This window comes from Giraffa tippelskirchi, chromosome 10, assembly GCF_054371585.1.
Source record: "Giraffa tippelskirchi isolate mGirTip1 chromosome 10, T2T-mGirTip1v1.2.pri, whole genome shotgun sequence".
Lineage (NCBI taxonomy): Eukaryota > Metazoa > Chordata > Mammalia > Artiodactyla > Giraffidae > Giraffa > Giraffa tippelskirchi.
The window spans coordinates 138,429,606-138,455,435 of record NC_137284.1 but is presented as its reverse complement, the minus strand read 5'-3'; the positions used below and the strand labels follow the sequence as shown (position 1 = coordinate 138,455,435).

Genomic DNA, 25,830 nt, shown 5'->3' with positions numbered 1-25,830 from the left:
CCAAGCCACAGCCAAAAAAAAGAAAGAAAAAAAGGATTAAGTTACTAGTTCTGAAGGTAAAACTAAGAGCAGCCTCCCCATCCCCAACTAATGGAGTCCTTACTAAAGAATGAACATCAAATATAAATAAAACAAAAGCAAACTTTAAGTCTATCTTCTACAGACCCCTAGAATCAGGAAAAGTACAAGGGAAAGGAAAGATTATAGTTATTACTTCTCTAAATGTATGTGTACGACACAGTAGATGGCAGAAAAGAGTATCAGCAGCATCCTGTCACCCATGAAATTTTGGGTCCATTCCTGCAGTCAAGGGTAGGATAGCAACTTGCTCAGTGGGTTCCAGCAGGGGTCAGCAATAGACTAGAATGCATCTAGAAGCCCCAGAGACAGTGCCAAAAGCTTTCCTTCTGGAGCTGTGTGTGGCTTTTACCTAAAAGAACCAGGCTTTCATGGGCTGGGACATACGTGTCAACAAATATTTATTGAGCACTTAGAATGTGTCAGGTACTGTTATAGGCCCTTAGCATACAAAATGACTAAAACAGATTCCTGCCCTTATGCTCTAATTTTAGAGGAAGGGATATAGAACATAGGGACTTCTCGGGTGGTCCAGTGGTTAAGATACTGTGCTTCCAATGCAGGGGGCACGGGTTCGATCCCTGGTGGAGGAACTAAGATCCCACATGCTGTGTGGTGTGGCCAAAAAGAAAAAAGAAAGCAATAAGTATGTAGTATTTTAAGTAATAAAAGATAATGAGTTAATAAAAAGTACAGCAGGCTAAGTGGGATGTGCTGGGTGGGAATACAGGTTAGACTGAGGTTATAAACAGGGTGATCTGGATAGGCTTCATTGTACATTAAAATATGAGCAAAGACTTGAAGGAGGTGAAAGAATTAGCCAGAAACTATCTGGCAAGAAATTGTTCAGGCAGAGGGAACAGTTATACCAACAGCCAAGAGGATGAGATCAAGAAAGAAAAAGGAGACCAGGGTGGCTGGAGAATTTTGATTAGAAGGAAGAGGAGATGCCATATCATATGGGTCTTATAGCCTACAATTTGGCTTTTTCTCTGGATAAAATGTTGAGTTATGGAGGACCTTGAGCAGAAGCATGATATGATCTGCCTTATGCTTAAGATCATTCTATTATGTTGTGCTATGCTTAGTAGCTCAGTCATGTCTGACTCATTGCAACCCCATGGACTGTAGCCCTCCAGGCTCCTCTGTCCATGGAGATTCTCCAGGCAAGAATACTGAAGTAGATTGCCATGCCCTCCTCCAGGGGATCTTCCCAATCCAGGGATCGAACCTAGGTCTTCCACACTGTAGGCAGATTCTTTACCACCTGAGCCACCAGGAAAGCCACCAGGAAGACTGTTATGTTAAAGGGACTTAAGTAAGGTGATATGTCAGGAGGCAGTCTCATTAATCTAGATGATGATGGCTTGGACCAGAGTGATGGTAGAGGAAGTGGTGAGAAGTGATCAGATTCTAATACATGTTAGAGGAAAAATCAATAGACTTTACTAAAGATTAGTTATAGTGAGTGAGAGAATGAGAGGAGTCAGAATGATTCAAAGTTCATAGGCCTGAGCAGCTGGGAGGATGGAGTTGTCATCAATTAAGTTGAGGAAGTCTAGAAGTAGGGGCTGGAAAAGGAAATGGCAACCCACTTCAGTACTCTTAATTACAGAACCTCATAGACATTATGAAATGGCATAAAGATATGACACTGAAAGATGAATCCCCCAGGTCAGAAAGTGTCCAATATGCTACTGCGGAAGAATGGAGGGCAATTACTAACAGTTCCAGAAAGAATGAAGCAACTGGGCCAAAGCAGAAACTACATTCAGTTGTAGATATGCCTGGTGCTGAAAGTGAAGTCAGATGCTATAAAGAACAATGTTGCATAGGAACCTGGAATGTTAGGTCCATGAATCAAGGTAAATTGGATGTGGTCAAGCAGGAGATGACAAGATTGAACATCAACATCTGAGGAATCAGTGAACTAAAATGGATTGGAATGGGTAAATTTAACTCAGATGACCTTTATATCTACTACTGTAGGCAAGAATCCCTAAGAAGAAATGGAGTAGCCCTCATAATCAACAAGAGTCTGAAGTGCAGTACTTGGGTGCAATCTCAAAAATGACAGAATGAACTTGGTTCATTTCTAAGACAAACCATTCAGTACCAGAGTAATCCAAGTCTATGCCCCAACCACTGATGCCAAAGAAGCTGAAATTGACCAGTTCTATGAAGACCTACAAAACCTTCTAGAACTAACACCAAAAAAAAAAAAAAAAAAAAAAAAGGGTGTTCTTTTCATCATAGGGGACTGGAATGCGAAAGTAGGAAGTCAAGAGATAACCAGAATAACAGGCAAGTTTGTCCTTGGAGTACAAAATGAAGCAGAGCAAAAGCTAACAGAGTTTGGTCTAGAGAACATGTTGGTCATAGCAAACACCCTTTTGCAACAACCCAGGAGACAACTGTACACATAGATAGCACCAGATGGTCAACACTGAAATCAGGTTGATTATGCTCTTTGCAACCAAAGATGGAGAAGCTCTATACAATCAAGAAAAGCAAGACCCAAAGCTGATTGTGGCTCAGATCATGAGCTCCGTATTGCAAAATTCAGACTTAAGTTGAAGAAAGTAGAGAAAACCACTAGGCCATCCAGGTATGATCTAAATCAAATCCCTTATGATTATACAGTAGCAGTTATGAATAGATTCAAGGGGTTAGATCTGGTAGACAGTGCCTGAAGAACTAAGGATGGAGGTTCATAACACTGTACAAGAGGCAGTGACCAAAACCATCCCTAAGAAAAAGAAATGCAAGAAGGCAAAGTGCTAGTCTGAAGAGGCCTTACAAATAGCTGAGGAAAGAAGAGAAGCAAAAGGCAAGGGAGAAAGGGAAAGATATACCCAACTGAATGCAGAGAATAACAAGGAAAGATAAGAAAGTCTTCTTAAGTGAACAACGCAAAGAAATAGAGGAAAACAATAGACTGGGAAAGATTAGGGAGCTCTTCAAGAAAATTAGAGATACCAAGGAAACATTTCACGCAAAGATGGGCCCAATTAAGGACAGAAATGGTAAGGACCTAACAGAAGAACAGATTAAGAAGAGGTGTCAAGAAATCACAGAAGAACTGTACCAAAAAAAGGTCTTAATGAACGAGATAACCACGATGGTATGGTCACTCACCCAGGTCAGGACTTCCTGGAGTGTGAAGTCAAGTGGGCCTTAGGAAGCATTACTATGAACAAAGCTAGTAGAGGTGACAGAATTCCAGCAGAGCTATTTCAAATTCTAAAAGATGATGGTGTTAAAGTGTTGCATTCAATATGTCAGCAAATTTGGAAACCTCAGGAGTCACCACAGGACTGGAAAAAGTCAGTTTACATTCCAATCCCAAAGAAGGGCAATGCCAAAGAATGTTCAAACTACCACACAGTTACACTCATTTCACATGCTAGCAATCTTGTGATTGCTAGCACAAATCCTTCACAAAATCCAATGCACAAAATCCTTCAACCTAAGCTTCAAAAATATTTGAACAGAGAACTTCCAGATGTGCAAGGTGGATATAGAAAAGGCGGAGGAATCAGAGATCAAATTGCCAACATCTGTTGGATCATAGAGAAAGCAAAGGAGTTCCAGAAAAACATCTGCTTCACTGACTACACTAAAGCCTTTGACTGTGTGGATCACAACAAACTGTGGAAAATTCTTAAAGATATGGGAATACCCAAACACTTTAGTCTCCTGAGAAAACTATATGCAGGTCAAGAAGCAACAGTTAGAACCAGGCATGGAACAACTGACTGGTTCAGAATTGGGAAAGGAGTTCGTCAAGGCTATATATTATCACCATGCTTATTACATCATGCAAAATGCTGGGCTGGATGAATCACAAGCTGGAATCAAGATTGCAGGGAGAAATATCAACAACCTCCTATATGCAGGTGATACCACTCTAATGGCAGAAAGTGAAGAGAAACTAAAGAGTCTCTTGGTTAAACTGAAAGAGGAGAGTGAAAAAGCTGGCTTAAAACTCAACATTCAAAAAACTAAGATCATGGCATCCAGTCCCATCACTTTATGGCAAAAAGAAGGGGAAAAAATGGAAACACTGACAGATTTTATTTTCTCGGGCTCCAAAATCACTGAGGACTGTGACTGCAGCCATGATATTAAATGACTCTTGCTCCCTGGAAGGAAAGCTATGACAAACCTAGACAGTGTATTAAAAAACAGAGACATCCCTTTGCCAACAAAGGTCCATATAGTCAAAGCTGTGGTTTTTCCAGTAGTCATGTACAGATGTGAGAATTGGACCATAAAGAAGTCTGAGTGCCAAAGAATTGATGCTTTTGAATAGCGGTGCTGGAGAAGAGTCTTGAGAGTCCCTTGGACAACAAGGAGATTAAACCAGTCAATCCTAAAGGAAATCAACCCTGAATATTCATTGAAAGGACTGCTGCTAAAGCTCCAATAATTTGGCCACCTGATGTGAAGAGTCGAATCATTGGAAAAGACTCTGAAGCTAGGAAAGATTGAGAGCAGGTGGAGTAGTGGGTGGCAGAGGATGAGATGGTTAGATAGCATCACCAACTCAGTGGGCATGAATTTAAGCAAACTCCAGGAGTTAGTGGAGGACCAAGGAGCCTGGTGTGCTATATCCCATCGGGTCACAAAAAGTCAGATGCAAGTTAGCAACTGAACAATAACAACAAGTTGAGGCACATGTGTAGGGGAAGAACAAGTGTTCAGTTTTGGACAAGTTGAGTTTGAGTTGTATGTTATGCAAACAGTGGAAACTGTGCATAGGCAATGAAAGAAGTCTGTAGTTTGGGAGAAAGGTCTTGGACTGGAGATTAAAAACTTGGGAATTAATAGCATATTTTAAGCTCATAGTCTGAATCCAATCAATGAGAGCAAGTGTAGAGGGAGAAGAGAAGAAAGGTTAAGAGTAATTCCTGGGACAACCTACGTGAAGAACTGAGGGACTTGAGGAGGAACCAGAAAAGGAGCTGAGACGATATGACCAGTGAGTAGGAAAAAGTCAACAGCATGATGTTCTAATAAATAGCATGAAGCATAATAAAGAAAGTATCCAGAAAGAGAGTGGTCCACTTTATCAGATGATTGTGCTAAGTCAAGTAGAATGAAGACTGGGGAGTTGGACACTGGCTTTCACCATTCAGCAGTCATTGGTGATCTTGATAAGAACAGTCATTATAGAGCGGTAGGAGTCAATGCCAGATTGCCATGGATTTAGGCAAGAACAGGAGGAAAGAACCTGGAGACCATGAGTACAGGGCACTACTTGAGACATTTTTCTGTAACTAAGAGCAAAGAAATGGAGTGGAAGTTGGTAGGGAAAAATGAGCTCAAGAGAAGTGATTTTTTTTTAAGATGGGGGAGGGGGAAACCCAGTCATTTATATGCTAATAAAAATGATCCAAGAAGGAATGAAAAATTGTTAATGCAAGTCAGAGGTTGGGGAGAATTGCCGGAGTGATATCTTTGAGGAGGCAAGGGCAGTGGGATTTAGTGCACAAGTAGAGGGGCTGATTTTAGCTAGGAATATGAATATGTCATCTGTGAAGTAGTTGGATATTCAGATCTCTTCCCTAGTAAGGCATGATCCACATTATAGTGACCCTTTAATTACTCAAGTACTGGTACAAAATCCATGATGAGGCATTTGCTTCCCTGATGAATTTTCAGGTTGGACAGCAAAAGAAAAGGATCCACCTAGAGTTATGAGGTATTAAATTCTTAGTTTCAAATCATACATACCTTTTCCGTTAGATTGCTAGTATCTCATAATTTTTTATCTCAGCACCATTTTTAAGGCTGATGGGGGCATTTTGATCTCCTCTATAACTAGAATGACTGAGATAGATGGGGTCTTCTAGTCCATTTTGGTCACATGTTGGCCATTAGCTATTCTTGGGTTAGCCAAGAAGTTCACTCAGGCTTTTCCATAAGATGGTACGGAAAAACCTGAATGAACTTTTTGGCCAAGCAAATATATTAATGTTTTTGCAATAGGGAATCTTGTGTTATTGTCCAGGAGGCCCTGAACATGTATTCAATCCCATTCAGGGGACCACTGTGATTGTTCTCAACGTCTGGCCTATCCTGATGTAGCTCCTATGGGAGAGAGGTATTTCTTGTTCTGGAGCCCTAGAAAATATTAATAGACCTACCTTCCCATCTTCACAGGTATTTGCATAGCTAATACAAAACATTTTTCTCAGACAACCAGCAGCTTAATGGGTTTGGAGTCATAGACAATGTCACAGTGGTATTCTCCTGTGATATAAAGTTCTTCCCTAGCCCCTCACTGTGGGTGTCTCAGGTCTAGGATTAAAGAGTCTTAGGATCCACTCTTAAAACTTAGGTAGACATATAAGGCACTTTGTTGAGTAGGGAATGGTAGGTCACCTTCCTCATATTGCCCAGAATATCAAATTCAGTTTAATAAGAACCAAAAGTTGCTTTTCTCCAGGGCTTGTATAGAAACTGGTGGTGGCAACATGTATGTCTAGAAGTTCAGAGACTCTTTCAAGACTCCACATTCTGCTAGAGTTCTTGGAGGCACATCATCCAACAAGGAAGCCTCAAGAAAAAGTAACAGTCACTCCAGTTAGAGTAACAGAGACCTCGAGGCCAGAATGACAGTCCTCTCCTGTGTACTGATTTGAACCCCTCCTGCTTCTTGGGTTTTCCATTCAAGAGAGCCCTGGGGTAAAAGACTGATAGGTGACTCTGTACATAAATTGGAATAAGATGCAGGTCACTAGACAAGTTGACAAGACACTGAGTCTGCTTCTTGGAAAAAGACACCTTCAGGGGAAAATATGTGACAACAGACTTTTAATGCTCAGAAGTCAGGCACTGACATTCTAGACCTTGTTGTTGTTATTTAGTCACTAAGTCGGGTCTGACTCTTGGCAGCCCCCATGTACCACAGCACGCCAGGCTTCCCTGTCCTTCACTATCTCCCGGAGTTTGCTCAAACTCATGTTCACTGATGCCATCAGCCATCTCATCCTCTGTCTCCCCCTTCTCTTCCTGCCCTCCATCTTTCCCAGCATCAGGGTCTTTTCTAATGAGTCAGCTCTTGGCATCCGGTGGCCGGCCAAAGTATTGAATCTTCAGCTTCATTATCACTCCTTCCAAAGAATAGTTGGACTGATTTCCTTTAGGATGGCCTGGTTGCATCTCCTGGCAGTCCAAGGCACTCTCAAGAGTCTTCTCCAGCACCACAGTTCAAAATCATCAGTTCTTTGGCACTCTGCCTTCTTTATGTCCAACTCTCATTTCTGTACATAACTAATGGAAAAATCATAACTTTGACTATACGGACCTTTGTTGGCAGTGATGTCTCTGCTTTTTACACACTGTCTAGGTTTGTCATAGCTTTTCTTCCAAGGAGCAAGCTTCTTTTAATTTAAAGTCACTGTCCACAATGCTTTTGGAGCCCAAGAAAATAAAGTCTGTCGCTACTTCCACTTTTTCCCCATCTATTTGGCATGAAGTGATGGGACTGGATGCCATGATCTTAGTTTTTTGAATGTTGAGTTTTAAGCCAGCTTTTTCACTCTTCTCTTTCACCTTCATCAAGAAGCTCTCTAGTTCCTCTTCGCTTTCTGCCATGAGAGAGGTATCATCTGCATATCTGAGGTTGTTATTTCTCCCAGCAATCCTGATTCCAGCTTGTGAGTCATCCAGCCCAGCCTTTTGCATGATGTACTCTACACGTAAGTTAAATAAGCAGAGTGATAATATACAGCCTTGTTATACTCCTTTCCCAATTTTGAAACAGTCCATTTTTCCATGTCTGGTTCTAACTGTTGCTTCTTCACCTGCACACAGATTTCTCAGGAGGAAAGTAAGGTGGTCTGGTGTTCCCATCTCTTTAAGAATTTTCCAGTTTGTTGTGATCCATGCAGTCAAAGGTTTTAGCATAGTCAATGAAGCAGCAGCTGCTGCTGCTGCTGCTAAGTCACTTCAGTCATGTCTGACTCTGTGCGACCCTCTGGACTACAGCCTGCCAGGCTCTGTTCATGGGATTCTCTCGGCAAGAGTACTAGAGTGGATTGCCGTGCCCTCCTCCAGGGGATCTTCTGACCTAGGGATCAAACCCAGGTCTCCTGCATTGCAGGCAGATTCTTTATTGCTGAGCCACGAGGGGAGCCCCAATGAAGCAGAAGTAGATGTTTTTCTGGAATACCGTTATTTCTCTACTATCCAATGGGTGTTGGCAATTTGATCTCTGGTTTCTTTGCCTTTTCTAAATCCAACCTCTATGTCTTGAAGTTCTCAGCTCAAGTACTATTGAAGCCTAGCTTGAAGGATTTTGAACACTACCTTGCTAGCATGTGAAATGAGTGCAATTCTATGGTAGTTTGAACATCCTTTGGCATTGCCCTTCTTTGGGATTAGAATGAAAGCTGACCTTTTCCAATCCTGTGGCCACAGCTGAGATTTCTGAATTTGCTGACATGTTGATTACAGCACTTTAATAGCATCATCTTTTAGGATTTGAAATAGCTCAGTTGGAATTCTGTCACCTCCACTAGCTTTGTTTGCAGTAATGCTTCCTAAGGCCCACTTGGCTTCAGTTCAGTTCAGTTCAGTCGCTCAGTCATGTCCGACTCTTTGCCACCCCATGAATCGCAAAGAGCACACCAGGCCTCCCTGTCCATCACCAGCGCCTGGAGTCTACCCAAACCCATGTCCATTGAGTCGGTGATGCCATCCAGCCATCTCATCCTCTGTTGTCCCCGACTCCTCCTGCCCCCAATCCTTCCCAGCATCTGGGTCTTTTCCAATGAGTCAGTTCTTCACATCAGGTGGCCAAAGTATTGGAGTTTCAGCTTCAACATCAGGCCTTCCAATGAACACCCAGGACTGATCTCCTTTAGGATGGACTGGTTGGATCTCCTTGCAGTCCAAGGGACTCTCAAGTGTCTTATCCAACACCACAGTTCAAAAGCATCAATTCTTCGGCGCTCAGCTTTCTTCACAGTCCAACTCTCACATCCATACATGACTACTGGAAAAACCATAGCCTTGACTAGACGGACTTTTGTTGGCAAAGTAATGTCTCTGCTTTTTAATATGTTATCTAGGTTGGTCATAAATTTCCTTCCAAGGAGTAAGAGTCTTTTAATTTCATGGCTGCAATCACCATCTGCAGTGATTTTGGAGCCCCCCAAAATAAAGTCTGACACTATTTCCACTGTTTCCCCATCTATTTCCCATGAAGTGATGGGACCAGATGCCATGATCTTAGTTTTCTGAATGTTGAGCTTTAAGCCAACTTTTTCACTCTCCTCTTTCACTTTCATCAAGAGGCTTTTTAGTTCTTCTTCACTTTCTGCCATAAGGGTGGTGTTGTCTGCATATCTGAGGTTATTGATATTTCTCCTGGCAATCTTGATTCCAGCTTGTGCTTCCTCCAGCCCAGCGTTTCTCATGATGTACTCTGCATATAAGTTAAATAAGCAGGGTGACAATATACAGCCCTGACGTATTCCTTTTCCTCTTTGGAACCAGTCTGTTGTTCCATGCCCAGTTCTAACTGTTGCTTCCTGACCTGCATACAGGTTTCTCAAGAGGCAGGTCAAGTGGTCTAGTATTCCCATCTCTTTCAGAATTTTCCACAGTTTATTGTGATCCACACAGTCAAAGGCTTTGGCATAGTCAATAAAGCAGAAATAGATGTTTTTCTGGAACTCTCTTACTTTTTCGATGATCCAGCGGATATTGGCAATTTGATCTCTGGTTCCTCTGCCTTTTCTAAAACCAGCTTGAATATCTGGAAGTTCACAGTTCACGTATTGCTGAAGCCTGGCTTGGAGAATTTTGAGCATTACTTTACTAGCGTGTGAGATGAGTGCAATTGTGTGGTAGTTTGAGCATTCATTGGCATTGCCTTTCTTTGGGATTGATTTTTATTTAAAAGCTGACCTTTTCCAGTCCTGTGGCCACTGCTGAGTTTTCCAAATTTGCTGGCATATCGAGTACAGCACTTCACAGCATCATCTTTCAGGATTTGAAATAGCTCAACTGGAATTCCATCACCTCCACTAGCTTTGTTTGTAGTGATGCTGTCTAAGGCCCACTTGACTTCACATTCCAGGATGTCTGGCTCTAGGTGAGTGATCACACCATCATGATTATCTGGGTCGTGAAGATCTTTTTTGTACAGTTCTTCTGTATATTCTTGCCACCTCTTCTTAATATCTTCTGCTTCTGTTAGGTCCATACCATTTCTGTCCTTTATCAAGCCCATCTTTGCATGAAATATTCCCTTGGTATCTGTAATTTTCTTGAGAAGATCTCAGTCTTTCCCATTCTGTTGTTTTCCTCTATTTCTTTGCATTGATCGCTGAGGAAGGCTTTCTTATCTCTCCTTGCTATTCTTTGAAACTCTGTAGTCAAATGGGAATATCTTTCCTTTTCTCCTTTGCTTTTCGCTTCTCTCCAAGAAATCCCACTCTGCATGCGTGACCACACCATCATGGTTATCCAGGTCATTAAAACCTTTTTTGTATAATTCTTCTGTATATTCTTGCCAACTTCTCTTAATCTCTTCGGCTTCTGTTATGTCCATACTGTTTCTGTCCTTTATTGTGCCCATCTTTGCATGAAATACTATTCCCTTGTTATCTCTAATTATTTTGAAAAGATCTCTAGTCTTTCCCATTCTATTGTTTTCCTCTATTTCTTTGCATTGTTCATTTAAGAAGGCTTTCTTATCTCTCTTTGCTATTCTTTGGAACTCTGCATTCAGTTGGGTATATCTTTCCCTTTCTCCTTTGCTTTTTGCTTCTCTTCTTTCTCAGCTGTTTCTCAGACAATCATTGTGCCTTCTTGCATTTATTTTTCTTTAAGATGGCTTTGGAGCTTGGATATGTGCATATATATCTAAACGGACTCTAGCATTGATGAAATCCTGTCAAAAAATTCATAGGGAGAAGTGAACACTAAGAAAATGGTCTTGCCACACCACAGAGTAATACAAGTCAAGAGAATTATTGGAACCATAGTTAAATATGCCGAGCATGTGTCACTGAACATCACAAGTGAAGGGGATGCTGCTGGTTGGAGTGGATAGAGATCTAAAGAAAAGCATGGGCTGCATCAACGGCAACAAATAATTGTGGTAGATGTTATATCTGAGTCAAGCTAAAGACTCATGCAACAATTCTATGAGTCGTCTGTGGCCAATCTTTCAAGAGGCTATATGAGAGAATCAAAGAGAAGAGTGGTAGGAAAATGACCTCTACTGAAGGCTATCAAGCATAGTTGATGAATTTTCCTTTAAAGCCACAAGGCACCAGATATTGCCATGTCTTTTGGGGTCCCAGTAAGAAACATGTGGCACATTCGGTTTGGTCATAGAAGCACATTTATTAAAGTTGCTATCTTCAAAGTTGTTATAGAGGTGAACCAAGTATCCTGCAACTAGTTACCTGAGGTACAAAAATTACCATTCCTTGCTCTTGAAGGCTGGAAAAGGAAATGGCAACCCACTCCAGTATTTTTGCCTGGAGAATCCCATGGACAGAAGAGTCTGGCGGGCTACAGTCCATGGGATCGCAAGAGTCGGACACGACTTAGCGACTAAACCACCACCACTCTTGAAGGAGCCACAGGTGGGGCTTAGCAGCAGATCACCAGACCTGAAGTAAGAGAGAGACAGAGTTGTGTAGAGAAGGTTACCTGACAGGTGCAATGTTTTTCTGTTAAGGGGTGAAGCCAGCCTGTAGCAAGCCTGCCAGGAGGGCACCAAGAAAAATTATCCAGATCTCACTTTCCTCCCTCCCATGGAATCTCTTCCTACTTTCTCAAACTTGGCCAAACCCAACTGGAAGCCAGAGAACAAGAGAGTATTTTGACTGGGTCAGACATCTGAGGATGAAGAAGAGCAGAGAAAGGTAGAGTGGATAAGGAGGGATATCAGAAGATAGAGGAAGGTCAGTGATTCTTTTTTCTTTTTAACTTGTTTAGATGATAGAACAAAATATCTATCCAGTCAACACGGGAGATCTCAACTACACATTATGGAACTCTATGTCTATGCTACATTCCTCGAAAAGGGGCAGTAACTATCATGTGATTAGCGTGGCCAGTGAGATCAACTTTGAAAAGCATTTCCTTTTACAAGTTTATGATTTTAATGCTCTTTTGCCCTTATTACAGAGCAAGAGCAATACATTTCCATTGTAGAACATTTAGGAACATAGATAAACTGAAAAGAGAAAACTTGCTTGTAATCCCACATTTTAGCAGTAACCACTGCTAACATTATCGGATATGTTTCTTAAGTTTCTTAATCATACCTTACATATATGTTTGCAAATTTTTTAACTCTTTTATGTTTTATTTTTAATTGAGGTGTGGTTGTTTTACAAGTTGTGTTAGTTTCTGCTGTACAATGAAGTGAATCAGCTGTGTATACATTTTACAATGACATAATTTTAGACAAAGAAGTTGCAGTAACAATACACAAAATTGCCATATACCCTTCACAGTGATCATCCAAATGTTAACCTTTAACCACATTTGCTTCATTCATCTCTCTTTCTGTGTGTGTGTGCATATAATGTATACATAGTTTACATACACATTTTTTTCCTGCTTATTTGATAGTAATCAAATGTAAAATCTAACAGAGGCAAGTTATGCCAATAACCTCTAAACCATCAGTATCCCCAAATATAATGGGAAATCCTCAAAATTAAATAAAAGCATAACAATGGTAGCAGAACCCTTATCAAGGAATTTCCATCAGATCAGAACAGACTTATCCAGTAACTGAACACCCTCAGACATTTGTAAATACTCTGGGAACAGGCTGTGAAGGGTCCTGTGTGACAAATACCCAGGCATGATCCTACTTGTGGGGCTGAGACTCTAAATCAGTAAACCCAAGAAATATTAGAGGGCTCAGAGAGGGACCTGAGAAAGTCACCTTTGAGCTAGATCATGGACAGTCAGGCAAATGATGCTTCAGTTCCAACAATCTGGTTGCTGGCATTCCATCTCATTTAGGGTGAAACATATCATTGTGGAGAAGTCAGTTCCAGGTGTCCAGTTTAAATGTTTAGTATAGAAGACAGAGAAATCAGTCATTTCTGCCAGGACATAAACAACCTCCCCAGCAGTGGAACCACTCCAGGAAAAAAGAGAAATTACCTTCTGTTTCCTTTCAGGTGCTTATTTAAGCAGGATAATATGTGGGGACTTGGTGAAATATTTTTTTTTTCCCAGCATAGCACATCACCTTGAGAATTGGCATAAAACAGCGCCAGATGCTAAAATGCCTTCCTGGGTTGTTTTCTAGACTTGAGCCTATTCCCCTGAGGTATACAGTTGAGGATATCAGATGGTCCAGCCTTCTAAAAATCAAACATCAGGAAACTTAGTAACAGAGTTAAAGCCCAGAATGTCAGAACAGCACTGAGCTGGATGTCAGTTGACAGGAGCCAAGAGTGTCCAACTTAGGCTTATCAAGGAGCAGCACCTTCCTATCTGGTCCCAGGCTTGACCTTGATTTAGAAAAGAAATTACTTTGTTTTCCTTATAAACCAACGGAAATTTCAACTAATTTAGGAGACTGTCTCTTGACCAAAAAAGAAAAAGATGATATAAACATAGTAATTCCTTGCAGAGTGATTTTCCTGAGGATACCTACCAGTGTCCTGTAAGGGAGGCTGGCAGTTGGTAGTACAGGTGAATGTCTTCTTAGCCAAAGGACTGGCAAGGGCCCAGCCCTATTTTTTGAGATCAGAAGGGAAAAATGGAGGAGAGGTGGTATAAAAGGGTTAACAAGGAAAAGAGAAATGCAGGACTCCTCCCTCACCAAGTTCTCAATTCGTAGAAAGAACAGCACCTGAATCCCCCGAATGCCTGTGGGCCCAACAGTTAGCTGTAGACGGTGAATGAGATTGGATGCTACAGTTTTCAGTGGGACAAAGATGCACACGTATAAAACGAATGTGATGGAAGGACTCCAGTTGGAAGGTAGCCAAGGGGAGAGCTTGAGAACGAATCTTCTCTCAGTGTAGCCTGTTGAAACTACAGCCTTGTCCATACTGTACATAGACAGTCAGCCAAAGAGAGACATAAACAACTTCTTTTTGGGCAACCCACCTTTGTTATCCTTCCTCCCCACTCCATCATCAGAAGGACATGTGTCAGGGAGAGAGAGGTGAGAGTCACACCTCCCTCCAATCTAAGCCATTAGAAACTAGGGTGAATAAGGGGTTTAGAGGAGACCTTAAAATCACATAGAAGGTTGAAGCTGTGAAATGAACAGCAAGGAGTCATAAGAACTGGAAATGACTGTTCTAAAAATGAATAGCCAGGAATCAATAGGAAAGGAAGTTTCTGAAAAGTGGTTATAACACCTGCTAGGAGGAAAATTAATTCTATACTCAACAGTTGAGGTTTTCCTTTAAGACAGCTCCATTAAACATTCAGACACTACATCCTCCCTCTCCTAAGACCCCTAGATTCTACCATACTCCTCATTCATATTTGCCCTCTTATTACAGCAGCAATCTTAACAATGATCAAATGCATAGTAACCAACATCATAACCTTCCTTTTAATCTATTTTCCCAGTGAAATGAAGAGCCTCAGATGGTCAAGAGGTAGCCTCAGTTTCTAATTCAATGGGACCATTCTGAGACCTTTGGTATTAGGAGCTTTAAGCAAGCAAAGCCCAAAGCAGTGGAGACGGGAAATAAAAACCTTGTAAGTGATATGAGAATCCTACTCCAACATTTAGCCTGATCCATGTATTCTGAGTTTGGGAGAAACAGCCCCATATATAGTCCTGGTTCTGAACATATGCCCTGACAAGCATCCCAATATTATAAGTGCACCCAGTTGTATAAGTTCTCCCTGCTGACACCAAAAATGAATCTCCAAAAGCCTTTCCACCCAGTGACTTATGATGATGGTAAAACCAGGAGATCCCAGGGGCATAATCAACCTTTTGTTCTATTACTTTTATGAAAGAGTGAATTTCTTGGTCCAAAACAAAGTGATACAAAATATTGTGTTAGCAAATCAACACTAAGTCCAAAAATGATGCTAACGGGAGAGAAAGGGCAGGCATGGAAAACAAATTCCTATCTGAAATAAGTAATTATTTCAAAACAGGGAAAAAGAAGTCCCTTCCATGACTGAAGGAATTCGGTGTAACTCATTCACCATCACTCCCCTGACTGGGTGTGAAGTTTCAGGGATCATTACTGTTCACAGGTTGATAACCTGAAAAGAAAAAAGTAATCAAGTTATCGAGTCTATGTAAAAACTTGAACTCTGCCACTATTTCACTCTTTTCATGAGCTGGAAAGAAACTGATTGATACCTACAGGATATCATTTTATCTATCTGATAATTCAGGCTTCTCTGCAGTAAGTCTTTTGTTGACTATGCCAAAGCCTTTGACTGTGTGGATCACAACAAACTGTGGAAAATTCTTAAAGGGGTGAGAATTCCAGACCACCTGACCTGCCTTCAGATAAATCTGTATGCAGGTCAAGAAGCAACAGTTAGAACTGGGCATGGAACAACAGACTGATTCCAAATTGGGAAAGGAGTACATCAAGGCTGTATATTGTCACCCTGCTTATTTAACTTATATGCAGAGTACATCATGAGAAATGCTGGACTGGATGAAGCACAAGCTGGAATCAAGACTGCTGAGATAAATATCATTAACCTCAGATATGCAGATGACACCACACTTATGGCAGAAAGCAAAGAAAAACTAAAGAACCTCTTGATGAAACTGAAAGAGGAGAGTGAAAAAGTTGGCTTAAAACTCAACATTCAGAAAACTAAGACCATGGCATCTGGTTCCATCACTTATGGCAAATAGATAGGGAAACAATGGAAACAGTGTCAGACTTTAGTTTTGGGGGCTCCAAAATCACTGCAGATGGTGACTGCAGCCATGAAATTAAAAGACATGCCTTGGACTACTACAATATTGTAAAGTAATTAGCCCCCAACTAAAATAAATAAATTTGTTTAAAAAAATAAATAAAAGACACGCCTTGGAAGAAAAGTTATGAGCAACCTACACAGCATATTAAAAAGCAGAGACATTACTTTGCCGACAAAGGTCCATCTAGTCAAAGCTGTGGTTTTTCCAGTAGTCATGTATGGATGTGAGAGTTGTACTATAAAGAGAGCTGAGCACCAAAGAATCGATGCTTTTGAACTGTGGTGTTGGAGAAGACCCTTGAGAGTCCCTTGGACTGCAAGGAAATCCAACCAGTCCATCCTAAAGGAAATCAGTCCTGGATATTCATTGGAAAGACTGATGCTGATGCTCCAATACTTTGGCCACCTGATGCAAAGAACTGACTCATTGGAAAAGACCCTGATGCTGGGAAAGATGAAGGTGGGAGGAGAAGGGGATGACAGAGGATGAGATGGTTGGATGGCATCACTGACTCAATGGACATTTGTTTGAGCAAGCTCCAGGAGTTGGTGATGGACAGGGAAGGCTGGTGTGCTGCAGTCCATGGGGTCGCAGAGTCGGACAGGACTGAGCGACTGAACTGAACACTCTGGGTTCATTCTGAGCTGTTCTTTCATTCATTCTCTATCGCTCAGGGTCCCAGTAGGAACAAAGGGTACATGCAAATTAAGGCATTTCAAGGCGGTAATGAGGGTTATTTACAAATGCTTAGGCAGCATGTAGCACAAAGAATAGCATAGTACCCTATGCCATTACCACACCTAGACCCAAAGGCTAAGGGAAAAAGGAGAACTCAGAAGGATAAAGTCATACAGGGGGTCTACCTGAACAAAGCTGGGACATTTACTTGTGATAATCCAGTAGGCAGAGAGTCAAGGAACCATACCATTTGATTTAAATGACCTTCCCTTTCAACTCCTGCTAGGGTTCCTATTTACCAAACCTAACCAGAAGCCAGAAGTCAAAGGATGCAGACCAAACAGGTCAGCCTCCTAGGTCAGAGAATAAGAACTAGGCAGAGAGGTGGAAAAGAGTGAAGAGTGGATCTAGAAAGGCACACAGGAGATATCCAGCACACATCAGTTCAAAAATTATTATCAAGTTCACCTACTATGCCCCAAGCGTTATTCCAGATGTTGGGAATAGAATAGTCAAAAAAGCTCTTAACCTCATGGAGCTCATAAAGTACGTACATAAATATATGTAGTATATAAGATATACACAAGTAATAATGAGAAAATAAAGCAGGGAAGGGATATACAGAATAATGGCTGGGGAGGATTATCACAATCTTAAATAAGATGATAGAGAGGGCTTCAGGGAAAATCTGAAGGAGGTCAGGAATTCAAATCTGTAGATATCTTGAAAAGCAGACCATACATAGGGAATAGCAAGTGGAAGGGCTCTGAGATGTGAGTAATATGCAGCATATCTGAGAAACGGAGAGAAGTCTACTAGGTGAGGTAGACTTGAGCAAGAGGGATATAGTGTTAAGAGATAATATCAAAGAGGTGAAGCAGGGGAGGCAGGGTGGAGACCATACCAGGTCAGTAAGGCTTTGTAGAACATTGACAGAAACTTGGCTTTTACCCCAAGTGAGATGGGAAACTATTGGAGGATTTTGAACAGAGGAGCAGTGTGATCTGACATGTGCTTACATCATCATTCTGGCTGCTATGTTGAGATAGATTGATGTGGAGAGGTGGATCCAGGCTAAGAAAAGGAGGCCAGTTAGGATAGGAGGATATTGCAATAATGCAGTCAAGGGACAATGATGGCTTAGACCATGATGGTAGTAGGCATAGTGGATGGTAAAGGTAACAGGATTTGCTGAAGGATTGGATATGCATGTAAGAGAAAAGGAGGAGATTGACTCCAGGGTTTTTAGGTTACTGGGAAAAAAAGCAATTGCTATTTACTGAGATAGAGGTTACAAGAAGTCCAAGTTTGGTGTATTTTGCTCTGGATGGATTTTAGGAGCTCAGTTTTGGACATGTGAAATAGAATAGAGAACTTAGAAACAAATACTTGTCAGAATCAAGTATATAGTAAAGAAGGCACAAAAGACTCATTGAGAAATGAAGATTGCTTGCTTGCTTGCTTGCTTGATTTGTAGGTGATTTTGAGGAAACTGGCTCACTTTTTGGAACAATATAAACTGAATTATTCCTTAACATCATCACTATGTTGAAAAATAAAAGCTGGATACTTACATGAAATACAAAGGGAGATTCTAGATGGGTTAAAGACAAATGTGTGAGGGGGAGCATGGGGAGAATCCTAGAAGAAAAATTCAGTGAATACATTTATGTCCTAACAGCAGGGACAGACTTTTAAACAAAATTTAGAAAACTCAAACCATGATGCAAAAATGTTGATTACATCAAAATAGAAGTTTTCCAAAACTATGATGAGGTACCACTTCACATCCACTAGAAAGGCTGCAATGTTAAAAAGTGGAAAATAACAAGCAAAGAAGTGAAGAAATTGAAACCCTGGTACATTGCTGTTGGGGATTAAAATGGTTCAGTCATCATGGAAAATAGTTTAGTGGGTTCTTCAAAAAGTTAAACACAGAATTGCCATATGCCCCCACAGTTCTACTCCTAGCTATATACTCCAAAAAATTAAAAACAAGTGCTCAGACAACTACATGGATATGAATGTTCATAGTAGACCTCTTCTTAATGGCCAAAAGGTAGAAACAGCACAAATGTCTATCAATGGAAGGATGGATAACACAGTGTGGTCTATCCATACAATGGAATATTATTCAGCCATTTAAAAAAATGAAGTAATAATACATGCTGTAATATTTATGACCCTCCAAAACATTATGCTAAGCAAAAGAAATCAGACACAAAACCACATATTGTATGGTTCCATTTACATGACCTATCAAGAATAGAAACATTCATAGAGACTGAACAGATTGGAGGCAGGATGAGGGGAAACTGCTTAATGCAGGGTTTTACTTTGGAGTGATGCTTCAGAACTAAACAGAAGTGGTGGTTGCACAACATTGTGAATGAACATGTCACTGAACTGTTCACTTTAAAATGGTTAATAAAAGTCTTGGTGGAAGTACTAAAAAAATAAAAGCTTTCTATCCAGGGGAAAAATTAATAGACAAATAATAGAATTAAGGCAGATTACTTGTACTCATTAAAACTGACAATGGATTGAAATATAGAATACACCAAAAAAATCTTGTAAATGAACAAGAAAAAGACAGCAATCCAGGGACTTCCCTGGTGGTCCAGTGGCTAAGACTGAGCTTCCGGTGTAGGGGGCCCAGGTTTGATCCCTGTTGAGGGAACTAGATCCCACATGCTGCAACAAAGATCAAAGATCCCACATGCCACAACTAAGATCCGGTGTAGACAAAGAAAATAAAAAACAGCAATCTCAATAAAACAATGGGCAGAAGAAACCAAAAATTGATAAAGATATGAAGAAATGTTCACACTAACAAATAATCAGAGAACTGCAAATTCAAACAACAATAAGATATTACTTTACATCTATTAGGAAAAAATTAGAAAGTTGAATAGTACTAAACATATGTGTGGAGAGGAGGGAGATACATCTTAGATTATGTTTTTCAAAAGCCAACCTTGAGATATGGATTTACTTGCTGGTGATTTACTAAAGAAGTCATCACAGGATAAACTGGTGAGGGAATAAGGGATGCAGGACAGAAAAACAGAAGAAACTGAAAAATGATGTGTTTTGGACAGAGTCCTAGCCTCAACCCAATCCTGTGGGGGAGTTCTGGAGAGGAAATTACACCCTCAATCTGAGCCATTTTATGGCAAAGGAGCTGGGCTTTAATACTTAATACTACAGTTACCCATTGCCTACAGGATACCCTGGGGTGACCCAAACTGCCAGGAACTTCCTATTCTCTGGAGTAAGTGGCTCCAACAGCCCAAGGGTAATCCTCTAAAGATTTTATGACTGGCCAGAAGCAAATCACATAGGGAGATGAGCCAACAGAGGTAGAAAAAGGGATCCATGAGGGGCTTCCCTAATGGTCTAGTGGTTAACAATCTGCCTTGGAATGTAGGAGATGCAGGTTTGGTCCCTGGACCAGGAAGATTCCACATGCCTCAGAGCAATAAAGCCTGTGAGCCACAATCAGAGAGTCCATGCATCCCAACAAAAAGATTCCACATAATGCAAGGAAGATCTGATGTCTTAGTTGTAGCACTCGATCTTTGTTGCAACTAAGACCTGATGCAGCCAAATAAATATTAATAAATATCATAAAAAAGAAAAAGGGATCCATGAGTTTCTGAGCATAGCAGGAAAAAATGTCTGCAGTAAGATGGGATAATATAAGAACCTCCAGGACTACAGGTGGAAAAATAGACTGGAAGCCGTTGTGGAGAGCAATCTAGCCTTTCTTAGATAAACTATATTATTAGATAGATATGTGTATCATATGACACAGTGTTTTTATTTTGGATACATAGCCCAAAGAAACGATAACTTGGGTTCATAAGGAGAATAGTTACTTGGACATGTCCACAAGGACACTGCTTTTTTTTTTTTTTCCAAAGCCCTAGGAGTCACTAATGTGATCTTATTACCAACACGTCACACAGGCACCTTTCATCATCCTAACCTTTTAGTGTCCTGAGAGCTAATGAATCATAAGAGCCAAGTGACAGAACTGCTTGTCTGCAGAACTGCTTGTCTGCCTCTCAGCTGAAGAAACTTTTCTTGCTCCACTCAAATTTGGCAGTTTTTCAAGAGTCATCTGTTTTGTCAATCCAGATGTGTTATTTTTTTGCCTCCAAGCATTGTGCCTTTTTCTTAGTGTAAGGCAAGTTTAAAGCCCTCATATTTCCCCACTTCCTGGCATACATGTGTTTTACTAAGGCTTTTAGAATACTTTCTGGACAAGCATGATTTTCTTTGGGATGATAAGAAGATCGATGTTATTACATCAGTTAGGGTCCAGTCAAAACAGTGGAAACTATCTTTAATATTTCAAATGAGGGGTGTTTAATAAAGGGAACTGATTACACAGTTGTTGGAACACCAAACATGTAAAAGAGAAGTTGGGGTAACTCAGAGATTAATATCTGTAGGAAGAAGCTACAATTCCTAGCGCTGGGTAACAGAATGGAAGATATGATGTTACCAGAACCTAGGGAAGAGAACAATTTACTACTGCAGTGTGTAGACTGCTAAGGGAGTACAGCCCAGATCACTTAATGGGATATGGCCAAATGGATAAAAGAGTATGGTGGACTTGGCTGTTACTGGTATCTTAATTGGGCATGGTAAGGTTATTACTGGAAATTCTTTTTTTTTTTTTTTTATTGCAATTATTATTATTTTTTTTATAAATTTATTTATTTTAGTTGGGGGCTAATTACTTTACAATATTGTAATAGTTTTTGCCATACATTGACATGATTCAGCCATGGGTTTACTGGAAATTCTTGAAGAAGCTGGAGGCTAGACTTAAAGCGTATGTAGACTCAAACTGAAAACTAGAAAAGACTCCTTCCTTCCTCCACTTTCCAGTTTCTGAAAGCGTCTCCAGTTGACAGCGCCCCCTAGCTTGCAAGGGAATCTGGAAAATGAAATTTGTAGAATCCAGTCCCAGCATCATAGATACATGTCTGACACACTTATAGCAAGATGGTAAAAGTGAACTGCTGGCCCTGCCAGATGAAATCAAACAGTTTCCAGTATTTTTTTTAATCCTAGCCAGAATCACACAATACCTGCCTAAATTCACCAGTGAAAGTCGCTCAGTCGTGTCCGACTCCTAGGCCAGAATACTGGAGTGCGTAGCCTTTCCCTTTTCCAGGGGATCTTACCAACCCAGGGATCAAACCCAGGTCTCCTGCATTGCAGGTGGATTCTTTACCAGCTGAGCCACAAGGGAAGCCCAAGAATACTGGAGCGGGTAGCCTATCCCTTCCCCAGTGGATCTTCCCAACCCAGGAATTGAACCTGGGTTCTCCTGCATTGCAGGTGGATTATTTACCAACTGAGCTATTCACCAGGGCTACTGTTATTGGTCACTAAGCTACCGTTATTGGTTCTGTTCCAGGGGAGACTCTTGGACACCACCTGTGACATAGAGATATGATGGCATAGGGGACAAAGTAGATAGAGGTGGAGGAGACCTAAAAAGACTGTGAACAGAATATTCTGTCCACACACTACATTCCATTGTTTACAGCCATTCTGTGTTGCTATATTTTATATGTGTCTAGGTAAACAGTACATGACTGGATTTTTAAAATCCAATCTGAAAATGTCCATCTCACAAGTAACCTTAATCCACTTTGTTTATTATGATTATTGATTTATTTAGACTTATTTCTATTAACCCATTTTTTTTAACTTTTGATTTTATTTTGGAGTGTAGTTGATGAACAATGTTGTGATAGTTTCAGGTGTATGGCGAAGTGATTTAATTACACATGTACATGTACCTCTTCTTTTGCGAATTCTGTCAACATTTTTTGTGTTTTTCCAATTTACCATATTTGTCTTTGCTCTTATTCTTTTTCTTTTCCTGATTTATATTGCATCAGTTTTGCTTTATTCCCTTCCATTCATTTGAAGATTATAAATTTGTTTTCAGACATCTCCTACTTAAGTGAATAATTCTTTCCTGAAAACCAGATGTTCTGTATAAAAATGTTAAGCAGGAGTGTATTTCCTATCATTTTAAGTGGAAATATTATAATGGATTATATGTCAATAAAAATCTCCCAATCAGGTCTAAAACATAACTAAAACACCTATCTATCATTAACTAATCATCAGTTTAAGAAGAAAAATACTTTAAAATTGCCTTCTGATTAGAAGGAATTAATATAATTGTAAAGCAGTTGATTTGATGTAAAACTTGGTTTCTCAGTACCAGCAATATCTGAAACGCATGTTCCTTTGTCAATATGTGTGCCTTATAAGATCGCTGCATATGATTTTGACATTCTGCTAATTGTATTTGGAATGTAAATCAAATCATTAGTTGCAATGTAGACATGAAAGTGGCCATGCTGTGCTCCAGTAAGATTTTTGGTAAAGAGTAGGCTGGATTAGGCCTAGAAGCTATAGCATCTCCTGTGGTTATCTGCTTTTTTATTACTGTTAAAATAGTTGTATCTACTGATCTTTTCAAAGAAATGGTTTTTGGTTTCATTGATTCTTGTTTTTATTTTGTTGGTTGTTGCTTCCATTTAATTTATTTCCTTCTGTTCACTTAGTGTTTAGTTTGCTCTGCATATTTTAGTTTTTTAGGGTTGAAGTTTATATCATTGTTTTGGAATCTTTCTTCTATTCTAATATAATCACCTAATAATACAAATATTCCTCTAAGAACTGCCTTACCTGCATCTCAGAAGTCTTAATGAATGCATTTTAATTTATTTCAAAACATTTAAAAATACCCTTTTATTTCCTTTATGATCAATGAATCCTTTAGAAGTACATTGTTATTTCCTACTGTTTGGTGACTTTGTGTCTTTCTATTGATTTCTCATTTAATTTCAAAATGGTTAGGAGACATACTCATTTTTTTCATCCTTTAAAAATTGAGACTTATTTTGTGACCCAGAATATGATCTTGATCAATGTCCTGTGGGCAGTTGAGATTTTTTTGCTGCTTTGCATATTATTCCATAATTATTATATGGGTGTTGTTGCTTGCTTGTGTCCCTCACAAGTTCTGTGTCATTATCTGTATAATTATGAAGATGATGTAATTGAGTTATTTTGTTCTCCTTATACTTCAATTAGATTTTCTCTCTCTGCACGTTTAACCTTATTTTGCATATATTAGTAGGATTTTTATATCTTTGTAACTGACCAGTTTATGAGATATTCCTCCTTATCCTTGGTAATATTTCTCCTTTTGAAATCTACTTAATCTGATATGAAGTGATTGGTATGACTATGTTATATTTAAACTTTTCTGTTTAACCAATCTGTATCTTTATAAAATAAGTATGTGAGAGATAGCACATAATTGGTTCTTGCTTTTTAATCCAGTTTAACATCTGTCTTTCAGTTGGTCTGTTAGGTTATTTAAATATTTAATTTATATAGTTGTCTTTAAAAGAATCTTGTTTGTTCTCTATTTGTTACCACTATTTTTTGTACATCTTTCTTTTTTCCACCTTCTTGTAGAATGTAATTTTAGTGTAGTTTTGTTTTATTTTGGCCACGTCGTGCAGCTTGTGGGATCTTAGTTCCCTGACCAGGGATTGATCCTGGGCCCTGGACTGCCAGGGAATTCCTAGATTAAGTAATTTTAGAATGTTTTTAATATCCACTAGAACAGCGGCAAAAGGGACTGGTTTTGTGGAAGACAATTTTTCAATGGATTGAGGGGTTAGGGGAGGTATGGTTTCCGGATGATTCAAGCACATTACATTTATTGTGCACTTTACTTCTGTTATTATTAATTAAGTTCCACCTCAGATCATCAGCCATTAGATCCTGGAGGTTGGGGACCCTTGCTCTAGAAGTTTATTAGCTGCATTTCTTTGTTTTTATTGTTTGCTATATGTTTGCAATATATATCTTTTAGTGTACCTTTATATATTTTAGTGTATCTTTGATATATATAAAAAAGCCTTTACAACTGTATGCTTGTGTTCCCCCAATACGTTATATTCTTGTCATATTTTGCATCTACATAAGGTATAAGATTTTATATATAATGATTACTTTAACGGTTACTTCAATTATTTATTTATTTATAATTTTTAGTTTATACTGGAGTATATTTGACTTAGGAGAAGGCAATGGCACCCCACTCCAGTACTCTTGCCTGGAAAATCCCATGGATGGAGGAGCCTTGTAGGCTACAGTCCATGGGGTCGCTAAGAGTCGGACACGACTGAGCAACTTCACTTTCACTTTTCCCTTTCATGCACTGGAGAAGGAAATGGCAACCCACTCCAGTATTCTTGCCTGGAGAATCCCAGGGATGGCAGAGCCTGGTGGGCTGCCGTCTGTGGGGTCTCACAGAGTCGGACACAACTGAAGCGACTTAGTAGTAGCAGTAGCATAGTTGACTTACAATGTTATGTTAGTTTCAGGGATACATCAAAGTGACTCAGTTATACGTTTATCCATTCTTTTTCAGATTCTTTTCTCATGTAGGTAATTACAGAATATCGAGTAGAGTTCCCTGTGCTATACAGTAGGCACTTGTTCATTATCTATTTTGTATATGTAGTATGTATATGTTAATCGAAAACTCCTAATTTATTCCTCCCCCCTATCTTTCCCCTTTGGTAATCATAAGTTTGTTTTCTATGTCTGTGAGTCCATTTCTGTTTTGTAACTAAGTTCATTTCTATCATTTTTTTAGATTCTACATTTAAGTGATATCATGATATTCGTCTTTCTCTGTTGGTTGGAATGTAAATTGGTACAGCTACTATGGAGGGTCATCAAAAAACTAAAATCAGATTTGCCATATGATCCAGCAGTTCCACTCCTGGGTATGTATACAGAAAAAAGGGAAAACACTAGTTCAAAAAGATACATGCATCCTAGTGTTCATAGCAGCACTATGTTTACAATAGTTAAGATACAGAAACAACCTGAGTGCCCATCAGCAGATAAATAGATAAAGAAGGTGTGGTTTATACATACAATGAACTAATACTTAACTATGAAAAAGAATGAAATTCTTTGCAACAACATAGATGGACTTAGAGATTATTATGCTTAGTAAAATAGGGGGAGAAAGATAAATATTATGATATTACTTATAAGTGGAATCTAAAACATAATAC

The 25,830-nt window shown here is 39.7% G+C and overlaps 1 protein-coding gene across 1 annotated transcript in view; it reads left to right on the top strand.

The window, feature by feature from the left end:
• The window catches only part of LOC145524549 (uncharacterized), a 349,726-nt gene extending 324,189 nt beyond the window's left edge, over positions 1-25,537 (top strand). The window contains exon 10 of the transcript XR_014067656.1: positions 25,401-25,537. The gene's annotated coding sequence lies outside the window, so the exon portion shown is untranslated. The remainder of the gene's footprint in view (positions 1-25,400) is intronic.
• The last annotated feature ends 293 nt before the right edge of the window (positions 25,538-25,830 follow it).